Genomic DNA, 23884 nt, shown 5'->3' with positions numbered 1-23884 from the left:
TTCATCTATTTTAAAATTAATTTCCAAAAATCTTTTGATATTCTCTTCACTTTCTATAATATTTGAATTTATTTTGTGTTTTTTATGATTAAATTTATTTATATTTCTCCAAAGGGTTTTACTATCTTCTTCTGGCTTTATCTTCAATAAAAACTCATCCCATGATTTTTTCTTTGCTTTTTTTATTTCAATTTTTAACTTGCATGAAATTTTCTTAAGTAAATTTAAATCAAAATAGTCTTGTGTTATCCTATATATCTTTAATCTTTTTTTCTTTTCATCCCATAATGTTTGTAATTTACTTGACCACCATGCTTTAGGTACATATTTGTTTTTTTCTGTGTCTATCTTTATCGTGTTTTCTTTTATAATTACCTTAATTTTATTTTCAAAATCTTCTATTGTTTCATTTCCATTGAGAGAAGAATTACTAAGTTTTTCTTCTATGCTTTTAATGTTTATTTTTTCTCTAATTGTATTGGAATAGATTTTACCATTAGTTTCAACCTCAATTAAAATGGGAAAATGGTCTGTCATAATATTATCTTGATCTACTGTCCATGAAGTATTATTTATCAAATTTGGTGAGATTAAAGTTAAGTCTATCGCTGATTTTAAATTTCTATTTTGATTCATGTAAGTATAAGAGCCATCATTTAAGCAAATAAAATTGTAGTCGCTGAATAATTCAGATAACATTTTGCCTTTATTGTCATTTTTAGAATTAACTTCCCAGAGTACATGGTGTGCGTTAAAATCTCCTCCGATTATTACATTCTCTTTATTATTATATGTATTGAAAAGTAATTCTATTTTCTCTTTTATTGTTCTTATATTTGTATCTGGTGCTATGTAAATTGATATAATATAATAAGTTTTATTTGAGACAATAATCTTTACTTCTAATATTTCAACTGGATTATAATTATGCGATGTGATTTTTTGTGAACAAATATTAGATCTAACTAAACAACCTACTCCCCCATATCCTCCATCTCTATTTTTTAGAAAAATTTTGAATCCTGGAATTTTTATACTTTTATTATCTTTTGTCCATGTCTCGCTTAACAAAACTAAATCACTTTTTTTATCATTACAATATTTGATGAGAGTATCACTGTTAGAATAAAGACTTCTTATATTTACTTGACATAACTTAAGCATTTGTGATTATATTCTGGTTTTCTTCAAGTATTGTCAATAAGCGTCGAACCACCAACGAATGATTTGATTGACTCTCCTGTGCTGTTGCAAGTGTGCAGATTTCCCTTAGGACCTCCTTCACTTTGGCACTTTCCTTCACAGTCACATCCATTTTGATCTGAAGATCGGCTATATTTTGCAACAGTTCCTTGATCTTTGAGTATTCCTCAATCGTATCAATTCGTGGGAGTCTTGGGAACTCCGTTGCCCTTGCATCTCCTTGGCTCATGGCTGTGATTGCTTCTCTGTACGTCATTTTTCCCTTGATCATTATTTTTGTGATTTCCTGTTGCCTCTTTCTCTCCTTGCATTCCTTAGAGTTTGTGGTATGCTCAGTGATTTCGCAAAATTTGCAGAAGGTAGCACATTCATGTTCTCCTTCCACTTCTTTTGCGCATTTCCCGCATTTGGCCTTCTGTTTGCAGATCTTCTTATAATGGCCATAACTCAAACAATTGGTGCAGTATGTTGGTCTGGGGAAAAAGAATCTCACTCGGAAATTAATCATAAATAGCTTCACTGCCATTGGTAGCGTGAAACATCGGAAATAGATCTTCACCATCTCTAGAGGCTCTGCCTCTTTTTTTGTGGGATTCCATTTGGTCATTCTCTCCACCTTTGTGACATGCACATCACACTCCAATGCTTCCAATATTTCCATTTCCGTGTGTTTTATAGCCACATTATCGATGATACCAATAGATGTTAAATACATCGATGGGATTGATACACTCACATTCTGCAATCTGGCTAAGCTCTGACTACGTAGGATTTTATTTGCTGATTCTGCATCTCTGAGTTTCACTTTCACAGTGTTGTTATCGATTCTGAGAATTTTCTCAATTTTTTCCTTCCTCACACTTGAGAGTGCAATTTTTGCCAATTCCGTGAAATGCTTCTCTGGATGTTTCATCATCACAAAAAATGGGCCTTTGTCAATTTGATGGTATTTTACGAGTTCTTCCTGAGGCATCACTGTGCTCCTCGGCTCTGGCTGACCATGTGGGATTTTTTGTGTTGCTTCTGGCTCTACAAAACCTTTGAAATTATCCACAGCCATGGATTTTCCGGTTCCATCCGCCATCACTTGGTCAATTTGGCATTGGGCATCTTGTCCCTTGTTCAAGATTTCCATGCTCGAACTAGCATAATTTTCCTCATCATTTCCTGGGCTCATGTATTTATCTTCATCCGTGCTCACTTCACTGTCCATGGTTCTTTGCTTTAAAAAATCGTCTCTACGTGCTTCTTTTGCCCTTACGTAATTCTCTGCCATGCGCTTTTCACGTTTTACTTCTGCGCGTTTGGCTTTTCTGATCGCTTTCTTTTTCGGGGATGGCATTTAAACACTTCTTCACACCTGGATTTTTTTTAATAATTATTTAATTCACAATAGTATTTAAATTCTGGTTATATTAATATTCACTGATTCTTAATTTATTCTACACTTTTCTTCACTTTGACTGAAATTTAATCGCGGCGAAATAAATCACGTCCACTGCGCTTCGTGGTTTCAATCGTACGCAAGGATATCTGATAGGAAGAGTTTTGCATTCTCTTTCAATTCCATCTGCTTAATGGTAGTTACTGATATCCTTGGTAAGCTTTTCTTTGTATAGCACGAGACCTCTCGCGTCCATTGCGACTTTATTATGGTTCTTTAGTAACCCCCCCCCCCCCCCCCCGCGGGAAGATCAGCTTTGTCTGATTTTTCGGTGAAAATTCTTTTCTTTATAAAGATTTTCCGGGAAATTATCGGGATTCGTCCTGAAGTTTCACTGTGGTTCTTGGAACGAGATGTTGACTGTGTTCCCTCCTTCCAGATCCAACCGAATACCCTTGAGATGGTGGACCTTGTTGTCTCTTTTCTCATTCTTCAGGTGTGGATTTTCCGCCCAAGTTTTGGCTCGTGTGGAACTCAATGTCTTTTCCAAGAGTTTAATTTTGTTAACTCTTTCCTTTCTAGATTCCTCTGCCATATTATCCTGCAACTTTATTTTTGTATTTTAATTTCTTCTTCATAAGCAGTTAGTTCGATTATGTTGGGCGCCATAAATATATACCAACCCTCCCATTGAAAGACAGGGTGGTTATATTTAAAATGATTTTGTGGTGTTTTATTTTATAATTAATTTTTGTTCGTGAAATATTAAAAGAAAATTTGAAACTAAAATTATAAGTGACCCATGAAATATTGAACATTGTTTTTTCACCTTTGAAACGAATCGATTCTTCTAAAGAGCTCTCGCGAGTAAAAATTCCTCAAAAATTGTGAAAAAGACTTTAAAAATATAAAAAACTATTAAAATAAGTGAATTAGTGAAAGACGTGATACATGCAATTAGTGGTGAGTCTACATTTTTATTACAATTTTTATAAATAATTAAGTTTTTAATCTTTGTGTTTGTATAATTTATTATACACATAATTTGTTATTTTTGCAATCGGAGGTTAGAGATATCTCATATGACTTACGTATAACGTGTCATAAGACATGTTAATAAGTATGTTTTATGGATTTTATCAATTTTATGCAAAAATTTATGTTTTAGAGATGAAATTCTATTTTCTTGACCTTTATATAAGACTTTTTGATGCATTTATATAGTTTTTCTCCTTTTTCTGAAAGAAAATTTGGAAAAATAAAAATTATGTGCAAAATTGGTGTTTCCGCAAAATTTCGGCACGGCGCTAGTGTTTGTGAAAAAAAAGTGCAAAAAAGGTGAAACGCTGATGCTGTGAAGGCCCTATGGATATGATGTGCGCGGCCGTAAAATATTAAAACAAAAAAAAATCACAATTTTTTGTGGAAATTGGCAATGTAAGTATGTTTTTCTTTTATTATCTTGTATATAATAAGATGATTGTGTGATGGAAGATAAACTGATAAGAGAAGAAGCCAGAATCGACCACTGATGCCAGTTGTGAAGGAAGCAACAACGGTGAAGGTGCAAACAGGTGTCTTTCACTGTGTTATCACGAGAATGGCAACGACAATTGAAGAAAACCGCCAGGAAGACAATTTTCTATACCATCGTGTGAGGGATGTCAACATTCGATGTGACCTTGTGGAACAGAACTTCGGCATGACAAAGTTGCAGGACATCTAGGGGAAGGAGCAACGCGGTGGTATTAAAGATGCCATTGCAGGGCTGCGGGAACTCAAGGAGGATGACAAGAAGGAATTAACGGATCTCCTTGATTGTCATTTCTGATCCGGAGAAGCAGCCAATTAAATCAGTGTCCCGGAAGACAAACAAGAGACGCTTCCAGAGCAGATAAACTTTGAGGATTTCACGTAAGTTTCTGTGAAAGATTTTTTTAGAAAAAAATTTATTCTTAAGAACTTTTGAGAACTTTAAGAAATTCAAAGTGAAACTCTTGAGTTAATTTCTTGAAAAAGAAAGATTTTTTTCTCTTTAAAGAATTCTTGAATAGAGAGTGAGAGAAGTTTGTTACTAAATATTTAGGACTTTTCATTGAACTATTATTATTCAAATAATTAATTTTGTAATTTCAAATTTTGATTTCCTTCCTATTTTAGGGTGACGCGTAATGCTGTACGAGAATTTCAATCCGTCAGTAAGGTGAAAAAAGAAGGTCAAGAGCAGAAGCCGGAGCAACAGAAGCAGCAAGTTGAGGAAGGTGGTGAACCCAATAAGGTGGAGAAAGCTGCTCAGGAGACAGTTGAAACGCCTTCTATGCCGGAGACGCAGGAAGAGAAGAAGCCAGAATCGACCACAGATGCCAGTTGTGAAGAAAGCAACAACGGTGCACCGTGTGCGTGAATAGATGCATGAATTTTCACGTCGGTACCACCACGTGAAAGGTGAGAAAATTTTGATTATAATGCTTTTTTTATTTTTTTCAAATCCTCCCACAAACACCCCCTGAAAATTCATTTTCTTTTTCATTCACTCTTTTTACGCCTATGAAAAAATTCTTTTGACACCTCGCTCACCTAAAGTATTGAATAAAATTAAAATAAAAAAAATTCACGAGTGGAAAGGGGGGAAAATGTAGATGTCCAAAGTGCCTCTATTTATTTAAATATCCCCAAAATTACGAAATTCCCCAAAATTTTGCTCCACTCGCGACACTTACGTCACCACACACCCTTGGTGTGTTTTTGTGGAAATTCAATGCTTTCTTTTCACGCACCGTGTGCGTGAATAGATGCATGAATTTTCACGTCGGTACCACTACGTGAAAGCTAATAAAATTTAGATTTTAATGCTTTTTTTTATTTTTTTCAATCCCCCCACAAAAAGAAATCAAAATATTGATTTTATTGAAATATTGAAAAGAAGAAGTTATATATTAGGGAAGAACAGCCTAATTTGGACTGCTCACAAAATATGGTGTAAAATATAAATATTTTTTTTTTATTTAGTACCATGAATGTTAATTTAAGTCCTTAATTATTTTCGTTATTGTCTATATATAAAGTCTTATCCACATTAAGCACTGGCCGTATAAAAATAAAATAATATGAGGTCTGAATTGGGCCATCCTCCCCTATTACAAAACTTCTTTTCATTATTTTCAAATTATCAGGGCCGAATTCACCGAAAAATACGATTGTAATGAAAAATTTGATTTCCTTCCTATTTTAGGGTGACGCGTAATGCTGTACGAGAATTTCAATCCGTCAGTAAGGTGAAAAAAGAAGGTCAAGAGCAGAAGCCGGAGCAACAGAAGCAGCAAGTTGAGGAAGGTGGTGAACCCAATAAGGTGGAGAAAGCTGCTCAGGAGACAGTTGAAACGCCTTCTATGCCGGAGACGCAGGAAGAGAAGAAGCCAGAATCGACCACAGATGCCAGTTGTGAAGAAAGCAACAACGGTGCACCGTGTGCGTGAATAGATGCATGAATTTTCACGTCGGTACCACCACGTGAAAGGTGAGAAAATTTTGATTATAATGCTTTTTTTTATTTTTTTCAAATCCTCCCACAAACACCCCCTGAAAATTCATTTTCTTTTTCATTCACTCTTTTTACGCCTATGAAAAAATTCTTTTGACACCTCGCTCACCTAAAGTATTGAATAAAATTAAAAAAAAAAATTTCACGAGTGGAAAGGGGGGAAAATGTAGATGTCCAAAGTGCCTCTATTTATTTAAATATCCCCAAAATTACGAAATTCCCCAAAATTTTGCTCCACTCGCGACACTTACGTCACCACACACCCTTGGTGTGTTTTTGTGGAAATTCAATGCTTTCTTTTCACGCACCGTGTGCGTGAATAGATGCATGAATTTTCACGTCGGTACCACTACGTGAAAGCTAATAAAATTTAGATTTTAATGCTTTTTTTTATTTTTTTCAATCCCCCCACAAAAAGAAATCAAAATATTGATTTTATTGAAATATTGAAAAGAAGAAGTTATATATTAGGGAAGAACAGCCTAATTTGGACTGCTCACAAAATATGGTGTAAAATATAAATATTTTTTTTTTATTTAGTACCATGAATGTTAATTTAAGTCCTTAATTATTTTCGTTATTGTCTATATATAAAGTCTTATCCACATTAAGCACTGGCCGTATAAAAATAAAATAATATGAGGTCTGAATTGGGCCATCCTCCCCTATTACAAAACTTCTTTTTATTATTTTCAAATTATCAGGGCCGAATTCACCGAAAAATACGATTGTAATGAAAAATTTGATTTCCTTCCTATTTTAGGGTGACGCGTAATGCTGTACGAGAATTTCAATCCGTCAGTAAGGTGAAAAAAGAAGGTCAAGAGCAGAAGCCGGAGCAACAGAAGCAGCAAGTTGAGGAAGGTGGTGAACCCAATAAGGTGGAGAAAGCTGCTCAGGAGACAGTTGAAACGCCTTCTATGCCGGAGACGCAGGAAGAGAAGAAGCCAGAATCGACCACAGATGCCAGTTGTGAAGAAAGCAACAACGGTGCACCGTGTGCGTGAATAGATGCATGAATTTTCACGTCGATACCACCACGTGAAAGGTGAGAAAATTTTGATTATAATGCTTTTTTTATTTTTTTCAAATCCTCCCTCAAACACCCCCTGAAAATTCATTTTCTTTTTCATTCACTCTTTTTACGCCTATGAAAAAATTCTTTTGACACCTCGCTCACCTAAAGTATTGAATAAAATAAAAAAAAAATTTCACGAGTGGAAAGGGGGGAAAATGTAGATGTCCAAAGTGCCTCTATTTATTTAAATATCCCCAAAATTACGAAATTCCCCAAAATTTTGCTCCACTCGCGACACTTACGTCACCACACACCCTTGGTGTGTTTGTGTGGAAATTCAATGCTTTCTTTTCACGCACCGTGTGCGTGAATAGATGCATGAATTTTCACGTCGGTACCACTACGTGAAAGGTGAGAAAATTTTGATTTTAATGCTTTCTTTTATTTTTTTTCAATCCCCCCACAAAAAGAAATCAAAATATTGATTTTATTGAAATATTGAAAAGAAGAAGTTATATATTAGGGAAGAACAGCCTAATTTGGACTGCTCACAAAATATGGTGTAAAATATAAATATTTTTTTTTTTATTTAGTACCATGAATGTTAATTTAAGTCCTTAATTATTTTCGTTATTGTCTATATATAAAGTCTTATCCACATTAAGCACTGGCCGTATAAAAATAAAATAATATGAGGTCTGAATTGGGCCATCCTCCCCTATTACAAAACTTCTTTTTATTATTTTCAAATTATCAGGGCCGAATTCACCGAAAAATAAGATTAAACTATTGGCGCTAGTAGCTGTTCATCCGCCGTGGCAGTTTGTTTGCTTTTCCACGGAAAGAAAAGTTCATTTTTCGTAGTTCCTTATAGCTAATCACATCTTATTTATATATTTATTACCCCATTGATTTCCATTAAACGCTTTTCCGGTGAAATTCAGTGAGAAAATTATTTTTGCAATAATTTTTGCTCATTGTGAAATTCCCATAACCTCACTTTCTATTATTTTCTCATCCACAGATCTTCCAGGAGACAGTTGAAACGCCTTCTATGCCGGAGACGCAGGAAGAGAAGAAGCCAGAATCAACCACAGATGCCAGTTGTGAAGAAAGCAACAACGGTGAAAGTGCGAACAGTTGTTTTCCACTGTGTTATCACGAGAATGGCAACGACAATTGAAGAGATGTTCCAGGAAGACAATTTTCTATACCATCATGTGAGGGATGTCAACATTCGATGTGACCTTGCGGAACAGAACTTCGGCATGACAAAGTTGCAGGACATCTAGGGGAAGGAGCAACGCGGTGGTATTAAAGATGCCATTGCAGGGCTGCGGGAACTCAAGGAGGATGACAAGAAGGAATTAACGGATCTCCTTGATTGTCATTTCTGATCCGGAGAAGCAGCCAATTAAATCAGTGTCCCGGAAGACAAACAAGAGACGCTTCCAGAGCAGATAAACTTTGAGGATTTCACGTAAGTTTCTGTGAAAGATTTTTTTAGAAAAAAATTTATTCTTAAGAACTTTTGAGAACTTTAAGAAATTCAAAGTGAAAGAACAGAACTCTTGAGTTAATTTGTTGAAAAAGAAAGATCTTTTTCTCTTTAAAGAATTCTTGAATAGAGAGTGAGAGAAGTTTGTTACTAAATATTTAGGACTTTTCATTGAATTATTATTATTCAAATAATTAATTTTGTAATTTCAAATTTTGATTTTTTTTCTATTTTAGGGTGATGCGTAATGCTGTACGAGAATTTCAATCCGTCAGTAAGGTGAAAAAAAAAGGTCAAGAGCAGAAGCCGGAGCAACAGAAGCAGCAAGTTGAGGAAGGTGGTGAACCCAATAAGGTGGAGAAAGCTGCTCAGGAGACAGTTGAAACGCCTTCAATGCCGGAGACGCAGGAAGAGAAGAAGTCAGAATCGACCACAGATGCCAGTTGTGAAGAAAGCAACAACGGTGCACCGTGTGCGTGAATAGATGCATGAATTTTCACGTCGGTACCACCACGTGAAAGGTGAGAAAATTTTGATTATAATGCTTTTTTTATTTTTTTCAAATCCTCCCACAAACACCCCCTGAAAATTCATTTTCTTTTTCATTCACTCTTTTTACGCCTATGAAAAAATTCTTTTGACACCTCGCTCACCTAAAGTATTGAATAAAATTAAAAAAAAAAATTTCACGAGTGGAAAGGGGGGAAAATGTAGATGTCCAAAGTGCCTCTATTTATTTAAATATCCCCAAAATTACGAAATTCCCCAAAATTTTGCTCCACTCGCGACACTTACGTCACCACACACCCTTGGTGTGTTTGTGTGGAAATTCAATGCTTTCTTTTCACGCACCGTGTGCGTGAATAGATGCATGAATTTTCACGTCGGTACCACTACGTGAAAGCTAATAAAATTTAGATTTTAATGCTTTTTTTTTATTTTTTTTTCAATCCCCCCACAAAAAGAAATCAAAATATTGATTTTATTGAAATATTGAAAAGAAGAAGTTATATATTAGGGAAGAACAGCCTAATTTGGACTGCTCACAAAATATGGTGTAAAATATAAATATTTTTTTTTTATTTAGTACCATGAATGTTAATTTAAGTCCTTAATTATTTTCGTTATTGTCTATATATAAAGTCTTAGGGTGACGCGTAATGCTGTACGAGAATTTCAATCCGTCAGTAAGGTGAAAAAAGAAGGTCAAGAGCAGAAGCCGGAGCAACAGAAGCAGCAAGTTGAGGAAGGTGGTGAACCCAATAAGGTGGAGAAAGCTGCTCAGGAGACAGTTGAAACGCCTTCTATGCCGGAGACGCAGGAAGAGAAGAAGTCAGAATCGACCACAGATGCCAGTTGTGAAGAAAGCAACAACGGTGCACCGTGTGCGTGAATAGATGCATGAATTTTCACGTCGGTACCACCACGTGAAAGGTGAGAAAATTTTGATTATAATGCTTTTTTTATTTTTTTCAAATCCTCCCACAAACACCCCCTGAAAATTCATTTTCTTTTTCATTCACTCTTTTTACGCCTATGAAAAAATTCTTTTGACACCTCGCTCACCTAAAGTATTGAATAAAATTAAAAAAAAAAATTTCACGAGTGGAAAGGGGGGAAAATGTAGATGTCCAAAGTGCCTCTATTTATTTAAATATCCCCAAAATTACGAAATTCCCCAAAATTTTGCTCCACTCGCGACACTTACGTCACCACACACCCTTGGTGTGTTTGTGTGGAAATTCAATGCTTTCTTTTCACGCACCGTGTGCGTGAATAGATGCATGAATTTTCACGTCGGTACCACCACGTGAAAGGTGAGAAAATTTTGATTTTAATGCTTTTTTTTTATTTTTTTTCAATCCCCCCACAAAAAGAAATCAAAATATTGATTTTATTGAAATATTGAAAAGAAGAAGTTATATATTAGGGAAGAACAGCCTAATTTGGACTGCTCACAAAATATGGTGTAAAATATAAATATTTTTTTTTTATTTAGTACCATGAATGTTAATTTAAGTCCTTAATTATTTTCGTTATTGTCTATATATAAAGTCTTATCCACATTAAGCACTGGCCGTATAAAAATAAAATAATATGAGGTCTGAATTGGGCCATCCTCCCCTATTACAAAACTTCTTTTTATTATTTTCAAATTATCAGGGCCGAATTCACCGAAAAATACGATTGTAATGAAAAATTTGATTTCCTTCCTATTTTAGGGTGACGCGTAATGCTGTACGAGAATTTCAATCCGTCAGTAAGGTGAAAAAAGAAGGTCAAGAGCAGAAGCCGGAACAACAGAAGCAGCAAGTTGAGGAAGGTGGTGAACCCAATAAGGTGGAGAAAGCTGCTCAGGAGACAGTTGAAACGCCTTCTATGCCGGAGACGCAGGAAGAGAAGAAGCCAGAATCGACCACAGATGCCAGTTGTGAAGAAAGCAACAACGGTGCACCGTGTGCGTGAATAGATGCATAAATTTTCACGTCGGTACCACCACGTGAAAGGTGAGAAAATTTTGATTATAATGCTTTTTTTATTTTTTTCAAATCCTCCCACAAACACCCCCTGAAAATTCATTTTCTTTTTCATTCACTCTTTTTACGCCTATGAAAAAATTCTTTTGACACCTCGCTCACCTAAAGTATTGAATAAAATTAAAAAAAAAAATTTCACGAGTGGAAAGGGGGGAAAATGTAGATGTCCAAAGTGCCTCTATTTATTTAAATATCCCCAAAATTACGAAATTCCCCAAAATTTTGCTCCACTCGCGACACTTACGTCACCACACACCCTTGGTGTGTTTGTGTGGAAATTCAATGCTTTCTTTTCACGCACCGTGTGCGTGAATAGATGCATGAATTTTCACGTCGGTACCACCACGTGAAAGGTGAGAAAATTTTGATTTTAATGCTTTTTTTATTTTTTTTCAATCCCCCCACAAAAAGAAATCAAAATATTGATTTTATTGAAATATTGAAAAGAAGAAGTTATATATTAGGGAAGAACAGCCTAATTTGGACTGCTCACAAAATATGGTGTAAAATATAAATTTTTTTTTTTATTTAGTACCATGAATGTTAATTTAAGTCCTTAATTATTTTCGTTATTGTCTATATATAAAGTCTTATCCACATTAAGCACTGGCCGTATAAAAATAAAATAATATGAGGTCTGAATTGGGCCATCCTCCCCTATTACAAAACTTCTTTTTATTATTTTCAAATTATCAGGGCCGAATTCACCGAAAAATACGATTGTAATGAAAAATTTGATTTCCTTCCTATTTTAGGGTGACGCGTAATGCTGTACGAGAATTTCAATCCGTCAGTAAGGTGAAAAAAGAAGGTCAAGAGCAGAAGCCGGAGCAACAGAAGCAGCAAGTTGAGGAAGGTGGTGAACCCAATAAGGTGGAGAAAGCTGCTCAGGAGACAGTTGAAACGCCTTCTATGCCGGAGACGCAGGAAGAGAAGAAGCCAGAATCGACCACAGATGCCAGTTGTGAAGAAAGCAACAACGGTGCACCGTGTGCGTGAATAGATGCATAAATTTTCACGTCGGTACCACCACGTGAAAGGTGAGAAAATTTTGATTATAATGCTTTTTTTATTTTTTTCAAATCCTCCCACAAACACCCCCTGAAAATTCATTTTCTTTTTCATTCACTCTTTTTACGCCTATGAAAAAATTCTTTTGACACCTCGCTCACCTAAAGTATTGAATAAAATTAAAAAAAAAAATTTCACGAGTGGAAAGGGGGGAAAATGTAGATGTCCAAAGTGCCTCTATTTATTTAAATATCCCCAAAATTACGAAATTCCCCAAAATTTTGCTCCACTCGCGACACTTACGTCACCACACACCCTTGGTGTGTTTGTGTGGAAATTCAATGCTTTCTTTTCACGCACCGTGTGCGTGAATAGATGCATGAATTTTCACGTCGGTACCACCACGTGAAAGGTGAGAAAATTTTGATTTTAATGCTTTTTTTATTTTTTTTCAATCCCCCCACAAAAAGAAATCAAAATATTGATTTTATTGAAATATTGAAAAGAAGAAGTTATATATTAGGGAAGAACAGCCTAATTTGGACTGCTCACAAAATATGGTGTAAAATATAAATATTTTTTTTTTATTTAGTACCATGAATGTTAATTTAAGTCCTTAATTATTTTCGTTATTGTCTATATATAAAGTCTTATCCACATTAAGCACTGGCCGTATAAAAATAAAATAATATGAGGTCTGAATTGGGCCATCCTCCCCTATTACAAAACTTCTTTTTATTATTTTCAAATTATCAGGGCCGAATTCACCGAAAAATACGATTGTAATGAAAAATTTGATTTCCTTCCTATTTTAGGGTGACGCGTAATGCTGTACGAGAATTTCAATCCGTCAGTAAGGTGAAAAAAGAAGGTCAAGAGCAGAAGCCGGAGCAACAGAAGCAGCAAGTTGAGGAAGGTGGTGAACCCAATAAGGTGGAGAAAGCTGCTCAGGAGACAGTTGAAACGCCTTCTATGCCGGAGACGCAGGAAGAGAAGAAGCCAGAATCGACCACAGATGCCAGTTGTGAAGAAAGCAACAACGGTGCACCGTGTGCGTGAATAGATGCATAAATTTTCACGTCGGTACCACCACGTGAAAGGTGAGAAAATTTTGATTATAATGCTTTTTTTATTTTTTTCAAATCCTCCCACAAACACCCCCTGAAAATTCATTTTCTTTTTCATTCACTCTTTTTACGCCTATGAAAAAATTCTTTTGACACCTCGCTCACCTAAAGTATTGAATAAAATTAAAAAAAAAAAATTTCACGAGTGGAAAGGGGGGAAAATGTAGATGTCCAAAGTGCCTCTATTTATTTAAATATCCCCAAAATTACGAAATTCCCCAAAATTTTGCTCCACTCGCGACACTTACGTCACCACACACCCTTGGTGTGTTTGTGTGGAAATTCAATGCTTTCTTTTCACGCACCGTGTGCGTGAATAGATGCATGAATTTTCACGTCGGTACCACCACGTGAAAGGTGAGAAAATTTTGATTTTAATGCTTTTTTTTTATTTTTTTTCAATCCCCCCACAAAAAGAAATCAAAATATTGATTTTATTGAAATATTGAAAAGAAGAAGTTATATATTAGGGAAGAACAGCCTAATTTGGACTGCTCACAAAATATGGTGTAAAATATAAATATTTTTTTTTTATTTAGTACCATGAATGTTAATTTAAGTCCTTAATTATTTTCGTTATTGTCTATATATAAAGTCTTATCCACATTAAGCACTGGCCGTATAAAAATAAAATAATATGAGGTCTGAATTGGGCCATCCTCCCCTATTACAAAACTTCTTTTTATTATTTTCAAATTATCAGGGCCGAATTCACCGAAAAATACGATTGTAATGAAAAATTTGATTTCCTTCCTATTTTAGGGTGACGCGTAATGCTGTACGAGAATTTCAATCCGTCAGTAAGGTGAAAAAAGAAGGTCAAGAGCAGAAGCCGGAGCAACAGAAGCAGCAAGTTGAGGAAGGTGGTGAACCCAATAAGGTGGAGAAAGCTGCTCAGGAGACAGTTGAAACGCCTTCTATGCCGGAGACGCAGGAAGAGAAGAAGCCAGAATCGACCACAGATGCCAGTTGTGAAGAAAGCAACAACGGTGCACCGTGTGCGTGAATAGATGCATAAATTTTCACGTCGGTACCACCACGTGAAAGGTGAGAAAATTTTGATTATAATGCTTTTTTTATTTTTTTCAAATCCTCCCACAAACACCCCCTGAAAATTCATTTTCTTTTTCATTCACTCTTTTTACGCCTATGAAAAAATTCTTTTGACACCTCGCTCACCTAAAGTATTGAATAAAATTAAAAAAAAAAATTTCACGAGTGGAAAGGGGGGAAAATGTAGATGTCCAAAGTGCCTCTATTTATTTAAATATCCCCAAAATTACGAAATTCCCCAAAATTTTGCTCCACTCGCGACACTTACGTCACCACACACCCTTGGTGTGTTTGTGTGGAAATTCAATGCTTTCTTTTCACGCACCGTGTGCGTGAATAGATGCATGAATTTTCACGTCGGTACCACCACGTGAAAGGTGAGAAAATTTTGATTTTAATGCTTTTTTTATTTTTTTTCAATCCCCCCACAAAAAGAAATCAAAATATTGATTTTATTGAAATATTGAAAAGAAGAAGTTATATATTAGGGAAGAACAGCCTAATTTGGACTGCTCACAAAATATGGTGTAAAATATAAATATTTTTTTTTTATTTAGTACCATGAATGTTAATTTAAGTCCTTAATTATTTTCGTTATTGTCTATATATAAAGTCTTATCCACATTAAGCACTGGCCGTATAAAAATAAAATAATATGAGGTCTGAATTGGGCCATCCTCCCCTATTACAAAACTTCTTTTTATTATTTTCAAATTATCAGGGCCGAATTCACCGAAAAATACGATTGTAATGAAAAATTTGATTTCCTTCCTATTTTAGGGTGACGCGTAATGCTGTACGAGAATTTCAATCCGTCAGTAAGGTGAAAAAAGAAGGTCAAGAGCAGAAGCCGGAGCAACAGAAGCAGCAAGTTGAGGAAGGTGGTGAACCCAATAAGGTGGAGAAAGCTGCTCAGGAGACAGTTGAAACGCCTTCTATGCCGGAGACGCAGGAAGAGAAGAAGCCAGAATCGACCACAGATGCCAGTTGTGAAGAAAGCAACAACGGTGCACCGTGTGCGTGAATAGATGCATAAATTTTCACGTCGGTACCACCACGTGAAAGGTGAGAAAATTTTGATTATAATGCTTTTTTTATTTTTTTCAAATCCTCCCACAAACACCCCCTGAAAATTCATTTTCTTTTTCATTCACTCTTTTTACGCCTATGAAAAAATTCTTTTGACACCTCGCTCACCTAAAGTATTGAATAAAATTAAAAAAAAAAATTTCACGAGTGGAAAGGGGGGAAAATGTAGATGTCCAAAGTGCCTCTATTTATTTAAATATCCCCAAAATTACGAAATTCCCCAAAATTTTGCTCCACTCGCGACACTTACGTCACCACACACCCTTGGTGTGTTTGTGTGGAAATTCAATGCTTTCTTTTCACGCACCGTGTGCGTGAATAGATGCATGAATTTTCACGTCGGTACCACCACGTGAAAGGTGAGAAAATTTTGATTTTAATGCTTTTTTTTTATTTTTTTTCAATCCCCCCACAAAAAGAAATCAAAATATTGATTTTATTGAAATATTGAAAAGAAGAAGTTATATATTAGGGAAGAACAGCCTAATTTGGACTGCTCACAAAATATGGTGTAAAATATAAATATTTTTTTTTTATTTAGTACCATGAATGTTAATTTAAGTCCTTAATTATTTTCGTTATTGTCTATATATAAAGTCTTATCCACATTAAGCACTGGCCGTATAAAAATAAAATAATATGAGGTCTGAATTGGGCCATCCTCCCCTATTACAAAACTTCTTTTTATTATTTTCAAATTATCAGGGCCGAATTCACCGAAAAATACGATTGTAATGAAAAATTTGATTTCCTTCCTATTTTAGGGTGACGCGTAATGCTGTACGAGAATTTCAATCCGTCAGTAAGGTGAAAAAAGAAGGTCAAGAGCAGAAGCCGGAGCAACAGAAGCAGCAAGTTGAGGAAGGTGGTGAACCCAATAAGGTGGAGAAAGCTGCTCAGGAGACAGTTGAAACGCCTTCTATGCCGGAGACGCAGGAAGAGAAGAAGCCAGAATCGACCACAGATGCCAGTTGTGAAGAAAGCAACAACGGTGCACCGTGTGCGTGAATAGATGCATAAATTTTCACGTCGGTACCACCACGTGAAAGGTGAGAAAATTTTGATTATAATGCTTTTTTTATTTTTTTCAAATCCTCCCACAAACACCCCCTGAAAATTCATTTTCTTTTTCATTCACTCTTTTTACGCCTATGAAAAAATTCTTTTGACACCTCGCTCACCTAAAGTATTGAATAAAATTAAAAAAAAAAATTTCACGAGTGGAAAGGGGGGAAAATGTAGATGTCCAAAGTGCCTCTATTTATTTAAATATCCCCAAAATTACGAAATTCCCCAAAATTTTGCTCCACTCGCGACACTTACGTCACCACACACCCTTGGTGTGTTTGTGTGGAAATTCAATGCTTTCTTTTCACGCACCGTGTGCGTGAATAGATGCATGAATTTTCACGTCGGTACCACCACGTGAAAGGTGAGAAAATTTTGATTTTAATGCTTTTTTTTTATTTTTTTTCAATCCCCCCACAAAAAGAAATCAAAATATTGATTTTATTGAAATATTGAAAAGAAGAAGTTATATATTAGGGAAGAACAGCCTAATTTGGACTGCTCACAAAATATGGTGTAAAATATAAATATTTTTTTTTTATTTAGTACCATGAATGTTAATTTAAGTCCTTAATTATTTTCGTTATTGTCTATATATAAAGTCTTATCCACATTAAGCACTGGCCGTATAAAAATAAAATAATATGAGGTCTGAATTGGGCCATCCTCCCCTATTACAAAACTTCTTTTTATTATTTTCAAATTATCAGGGCCGAATTCACCGAAAAATACGATTGTAATGAAAAATTTGATTTCCTTCCTATTTTAGGGTGACGCGTAATGCTGTACGAGAATTTCAATCCGTCAGTAAGGTGAAAAAAGAAGGTCAAGAGCAGAAGCCGGAGCAACAGAAGCAGCAAGTTGAGGAAGGTGGTGAACCCAATAAGGTGGAGAAAGCTGCTCAGGAGACAGTTGAAACGCCTTCTATGCCGGAGACGCAGGAAGAGAAGAAGCCAGAATCGACCACAGATGCCAGTTGTGAAGAAAGCAACAACGGTGCACCGTGTGCGTGAATAGATGCATAAATTTTCACGTCGGTACCACCACGTGAAAGGTGAGAAAATTTTGATTATAATGCTTTTTTTATTTTTTTCAAATCCTCCCACAAACACCCCCTGAAAATTCATTTTCTTTTTCATTCACTCTTTTTACGCCTATGAAAAAATTCTTTTGACACCTCGCTCACCTAAAGTATTGAATAAAATTAAAAAAAAAAATTTCACGAGTGGAAAGGGGGGAAAATGTAGATGTCCAAAGTGCCTCTATTTATTTAAATATCCCCAAAATTACGAAATTCCCCAAAATTTTGCTCCACTCGCGACACTTACGTCACCACACACCCTTGGTGTGTTTGTGTGGAAATTCAATGCTTTCTTTTCACGCACCGTGTGCGTGAATAGATGCATGAATTTTCACGTCGGTACCACCACGTGAAAGGTGAGAAAATTTTGATTTTAATGCTTTTTTTATTTTTTTTCAATCCCCCCACAAAAAGAAATCAAAATATTGATTTTATTGAAATATTGAAAAGAAGAAGTTATATATTAGGGAAGAACAGCCTAATTTGGACTGCTCACAAAATATGGTGTAAAATATAAATATTTTTTTTTTATTTAGTACCATGAATGTTAATTTAAGTCCTTAATTATTTTCGTTATTGTCTATATATAAAGTCTTATCCACATTAAGCACTGGCCGTATAAAAATAAAATAATATGAGGTCTGAATTGGGCCATCCTCCCCTATTACAAAACTTCTTTTTATTATTTTCAAATTATCAGGGCCGAATTCACCGAAAAATACGATTGTAATGAAAAATTTGATTTCCTTCCTATTTTAGGGTGACGCGTAATGCTGTACGAGAATTTCAATCCGTCAGTAAGGTGAAAAAAGAAGGTCAAGAGCAGAAGCCGGAACAACAGAAGCAGCAAGTTGAGGAAGGTGGTGAACCCAATAAGGTGGAGAAAGCTGCTCAGGAGACAGTTGAAACGCCTTCTATGCCGGAGACGCAGGAAGAGAAGAAGCCAGAATCGACCACAGATGCCAGTTGTGAAGAAAGCAACAACGGTGCACCGTGTGCGTGAATAGATGCATGAATTTTCACGTCGGTACCACCACGTGAAAGGTGAGAAAATTTTGATTATAATGCTTTTTTTATTTTTTTCAAATCCTCCCACAAACACCCCCTGAAAATTCATTTTCTTTTTCATTCACTCTTTTTACGCCTATGAAAAAATTCTTTTGACACCTCGCTCACCTAAAGTATTGAATAAAATTAAAAAAAAAAATTTCACGAGTGGAAAGGGGGGAAAATGTAGATGTCCAAAGTGCCTCTATTTATTTAAATATCCCCAAAATTACGAAATTCCCCAAAATTTTGCTCCACTCGCGACACTTACGTCACCACACACCCTTGGTGTGTTTGTGTGGAAATTCAATGCTTTCTTTTCACGCACCGTGTGCGTGAATAGATGCATGAATTTTCACGTCGGTACCACCACGTGAAAGGTGAGAAAATTTTGATTTTAATGCTTTTTTTTTATTTTTTTTCAATCCCCCCACAAAAAGAAATCAAAATATTGATTTTATTGAAATATTGAAAAGAAGAAGTTATATATTAGGGAAGAACAGCCTAATTTGGACTGCTCACAAAATATGGTGTAAAATATAAATATTTTTTTTTTATTTAGTACCATGAATGTTAATTTAAGTCCTTAATTATTTTCGTTATTGTCTATATATAAAGTCTTATCCACATTAAGCACTGGCCGTATAAAAATAAAATAATATGAGGTCTGAATTGGGCCATCCTCCCCTATTACAAAACTTCTTTTTATTATTTTCAAATTATCAGGGCCGAATTCACCGAAAAATACGATTGTAATGAAAAATTTGATTTCCTTCCTATTTTAGGGTGACGCGTAATGCTGTACGAGAATTTCAATCCGTCAGTAAGGTGAAAAAAGAAGGTCAAGAGCAGAAGCCGGAGCAACAGAAGCAGCAAGTTGAGGAAGGTGGTGAACCCAATAAGGTGGAGAAAGCTGCTCAGGAGACAGTTGAAACGCCTTCTATGCCGGAGACGCAGGAAGAGAAGAAGCCAGAATCGACCACAGATGCCAGTTGTGAAGAAAGCAACAACGGTGCACCGTGTGCGTGAATAGATGCATAAATTTTCACGTCGGTACCACCACGTGAAAGGTGAGAAAATTTTGATTATAATGCTTTTTTTATTTTTTTCAAATCCTCCCACAAACACCCCCTGAAAATTCATTTTCTTTTTCATTCACTCTTTTTACGCCTATGAAAAAATTCTTTTGACACCTCGCTCACCTAAAGTATTGAATAAAATTAAAAAAAAAAATTCACGAGTGGAAAGGGGGGAAAATGTAGATGTCCAAAGTGCCTCTATTTATTTAAATATCCCCAAAATTACGAAATTCCCCAAAATTTTGCTCCACTCGCGACACTTACGTCACCACACACCCTTGGTGTGTTTGTGTGGAAATTCAATGCTTTCTTTTCACGCACCGTGTGCGTGAATAGATGCATGAATTTTCACGTCGGTACCACCACGTGAAAGGTGAGAAAATTTTGATTTTAATGCTTTTTTTATTTTTTTTCAATCCCCCCACAAAAAGAAATCAAAATATTGATTTTATTGAAATATTGAAAAGAAGAAGTTATATATTAGGGAAGAACAGCCTAATTTGGACTGCTCACAAAATATGGTGTAAAATATAAATATTTTTTTTTTATTTAGTACCATGAATGTTAATTTAAGTCCTTAATTATTTTCGTTATTGTCTATATATAAAGTCTTATCCACATTAAGCACTGGCCGTATAAAAATAAAATAATATGAGGTCTGAATTGGGCCATCCTCCCCTATTACAAAACTTCTTTTTATTATTTTCAAATTATCAGGGCCGAATTCACCGAAAAATACGATTGTAATGAAAAATTTGATTTCCTTCCTATTTTAGGGTGACGCGTAATGCTGTACGAGAATTTCAATCCGTCAGTAAGGTGAAAAAAGAAGGTCAAGAGCAGAAGCCGGAGCAACAGAAGCAGCAAGTTGAGGAAGGTGGTGAACCCAATAAGGTGGAGAAAGCTGCTCAGGAGACAGTTGAAACGCCTTCTATGCCGGAGACGCAGGAAGAGAAGAAGCCAGAATCGACCACAGATGCCAGTTGTGAAGAAAGCAACAACGGTGCACCGTGTGCGTGAATAGATGCATAAATTTTCACGTCGGTACCACCACGTGAAAGGTGAGAAAATTTTGATTATAATGCTTTTTTTATTTTTTTCAAATCCTCCCACAAACACCCCCTGAAAATTCATTTTCTTTTTCATTCACTCTTTTTACGCCTATGAAAAAATTCTTTTGACACCTCGCTCACCTAAAGTATTGAATAAAATTAAAAAAAAAAATTTCACGAGTGGAAAGGGGGGAAAATGTAGATGTCCAAAGTGCCTCTATTTATTTAAATATCCCCAAAATTACGAAATTCCCCAAAATTTTGCTCCACTCGCGACACTTACGTCACCACACACCCTTGGTGTGTTTGTGTGGAAATTCAATGCTTTCTTTTCACGCACCGTGTGCGTGAATAGATGCATGAATTTTCACGTCGGTACCACCACGTGAAAGGTGAGAAAATTTTGATTTTAATGCTTTTTTTATTTTTTTTCAATCCCCCCACAAAAAGAAATCAAAATATTGATTTTATTGAAATATTGAAAAGAAGAAGTTATATATTAGGGAAGAACAGCCTAATTTGGACTGCTCACAAAATATGGTGTAAAATATAAATATTTTTTTTTTATTTAGTACCATGAATGTTAATTTAAGTCCTTAATTATTTTCGTTATTGTCTATATATAAAGTCTTATCCACATTAAGCACTGGCCGTATAAAAATAAAATAATATGAGGTCTGAATTGGGCCATCCTCCCCTATTACAAAACTTCTTTTTATTATTTTCAAATTATCAGGGCCGAATTCACCGAAAAATACGATTGTAATGAAAAATTTGATTTCCTTCCTATTTTAGGGTGACGCGTAATGCTGTACGAGAATTTCAATCCGTCAGTAAGGTGAAAAAAGAAGGTCAAGAGCAGAAGCCGGAGCAACAGAAGCAGCAAGTTGAGGAAGGTGGTGAACCCAATAAGGTGGAGAAAGCTGCTCAGGAGACAGTTGAAACGCCTTCTATGCCGGAGACGCAGGAAGAGAAGAAGCCAGAATCGACCACAGATGCCAGTTGTGAAGAAAGCAACAACGGTGCACCGTGTGCGTGAATAGATGCATAAATTTTCACGTCGGTACCACCACGTGAAAGGTGAGAAAATTTTGATTATAATGCTTTTTTTATTTTTTTCAAATCCTCCCACAAACACCCCCTGAAAATTCATTTTCTTTTTCATTCACTCTTTTTACGCCTATGAAAAAATTCTTTTGACACCTCGCTCACCTAAAGTATTGAATAAAATTAAAAAAAAAAAATTCACGAGTGGAAAGGGGGGAAAATGTAGATGTCCAAAGTGCCTCTATTTATTTAAATATCCCCAAAATTACGAAATTCCCCAAAATTTTGCTCCACTCGCGACACTTACGTCACCACACACCCTTGGTGTGTTTGTGTGGAAATTCAATGCTTTCTTTTCACGCACCGTGTGCGTGAATAGATGCATGAATTTTCACGTCGGTACCACCACGTGAAAGGTGAGAAAATTTTGATTTTAATGCTTTTTTTATTTTTTTTCAATCCCCCCACAAAAAGAAATCAAAATATTGATTTTATTGAAATATTGAAAAGAAGAAGTTATATATTAGGGAAGAACAGCCTAATTTGGACTGCTCACAAAATATGGTGTAAAATATAAATATTTTTTTTTTATTTAGTACCATGAATGTTAATTTAAGTCCTTAATTATTTTCGTTATTGTCTATATATAAAGTCTTATCCACATTAAGCACTGGCCGTATAAAAATAAAATAATATGAGGTCTGAATTGGGCCATCCTCCCCTATTACAAAACTTCTTTTTATTATTTTCAAATTATCAGGGCCGAATTCACCGAAAAATACGATTGTAATGAAAAATTTGATTTCCTTCCTATTTTAGGGTGACGCGTAATGCTGTACGAGAATTTCAATCCGTCAGTAAGGTGAAAAAAGAAGGTCAAGAGCAGAAGCCGGAGCAACAGAAGCAGCAAGTTGAGGAAGGTGGTGAACCCAATAAGGTGGAGAAAGCTGCTCAGGAGACAGTTGAAACGCCTTCTATGCCGGAGACGCAGGAAGAGAAGAAGCCAGAATCGACCACAGATGCCAGTTGTGAAGAAAGCAACAACGGTTAGATGTCCAAAGTGCCTCTATTTATTTAAATATCCCCAAAATTACGAAATTCCCCAAAATTTTGCTCCACTCGCGACACTTACGTCACCACACACCCTTGGTGTGTTTGTGTGGAAATTCAATGCTTTCTTTTCACGCACCGTGTGCGTGAATAGATGCATGAATTTTCACGTCGGTACCACCACGTGAAAGGTGAGAAAATTTTGATTTTAATGCTTTTTTTTTATTTTTTTTCAATCCCCCCACAAAAAGAAATCAAAATATTGATTTTATTGAAATATTGAAAAGAAGAAGTTATATATTAGGGAAGAACAGCCTAATTTGGACTGCTCACAAAATATGGTGTAAAATATAAATATTTTTTTTTATTTAGTACCATGAATGTTAATTTAAGTCCTTAATTATTTTCGTTATTGTCTATATATAAAGTCTTATCCACATTAAGCACTGGCCGTATAAAAATAAAATAATATGAGGTCTGAATTGGGCCATCCTCCCCTATTACAAAACTTCTTTTTATTATTTTCAAATTATCAGGGCCGAATTCACCGAAAAATACGATTGTAATGAAAAATTTGATTTCCTTCCTATTTTAGGGTGACGCGTAATGCTGTACGAGAATTTCAATCCGTCAGTAAGGTGAAAAAAGAAGGTCAAGAGCAGAAGCCGGAGCAACAGAAGCAGCAAGTTGAGGAAGGTGGTGAACCCAATAAGGTGGAGAAAGCTGCTCAGGAGACAGTTGAAACGCCTTCTATGCCGGAGACGCAGGAAGAGAAGAAGCCAGAATCGACCACAGATGCCAGTTGTGAAGAAAGCAACAACGGTGCACCGTGTGCGTGAATAGATGCATAAATTTTCACGTCGGTACCACCACGTGAAAGGTGAGAAAATTTTGATTTTAATGCTTTTTTTTTATTTTTTTTTCAAATCCCCCCATAAAAACCCCCTCAAAATTCATTTTCTTTTTCATTGAAATATTGAAAAGAAGTATGAAAAAATT

General features: G+C 35.6%; 1 long non-coding RNA gene across 6 annotated transcripts; it reads left to right on the top strand.

Moving 5' to 3' along the window:
* Positions 1 to 2906: 2906 nt before the first annotated feature.
* Positions 2907 to 22877, top strand: LOC129796606 (uncharacterized). Of its 6 annotated transcripts, XR_008751237.1 has the most exons (19): positions 2907 to 4501; positions 4748 to 5032; positions 5820 to 6104; positions 6892 to 7176; positions 8171 to 8626; positions 8881 to 9165; positions 9794 to 10078; positions 10867 to 11151; positions 11937 to 12221; positions 13008 to 13292; positions 14082 to 14366; positions 15153 to 15437; positions 16226 to 16510; positions 17299 to 17583; positions 18370 to 18654; positions 19443 to 19727; positions 20513 to 20797; positions 21584 to 21868; positions 22655 to 22877. It is a non-coding gene; the product is annotated as an uncharacterized LOC129796606 (long non-coding RNA). The 6 variants fall into 6 exon arrangements; XR_008751239.1 differs by lacking the exon at positions 6892 to 7176; XR_008751238.1 differs by lacking the exon at positions 8171 to 8626 and having other exon boundaries at positions 2910 to 4501.
* Positions 22878 to 23884: the final 1007 nt, after the last annotated feature.

Source organism: Lutzomyia longipalpis, chromosome 4 (genome assembly GCF_024334085.1).
Source record: "Lutzomyia longipalpis isolate SR_M1_2022 chromosome 4, ASM2433408v1".
Classification (NCBI taxonomy): Eukaryota; Metazoa; Arthropoda; class Insecta; order Diptera; family Psychodidae; genus Lutzomyia; species Lutzomyia longipalpis.
The sequence above is the reverse complement of the archived record's forward strand: the minus strand, read 5'-3'. Positions and strand labels throughout refer to the sequence as shown.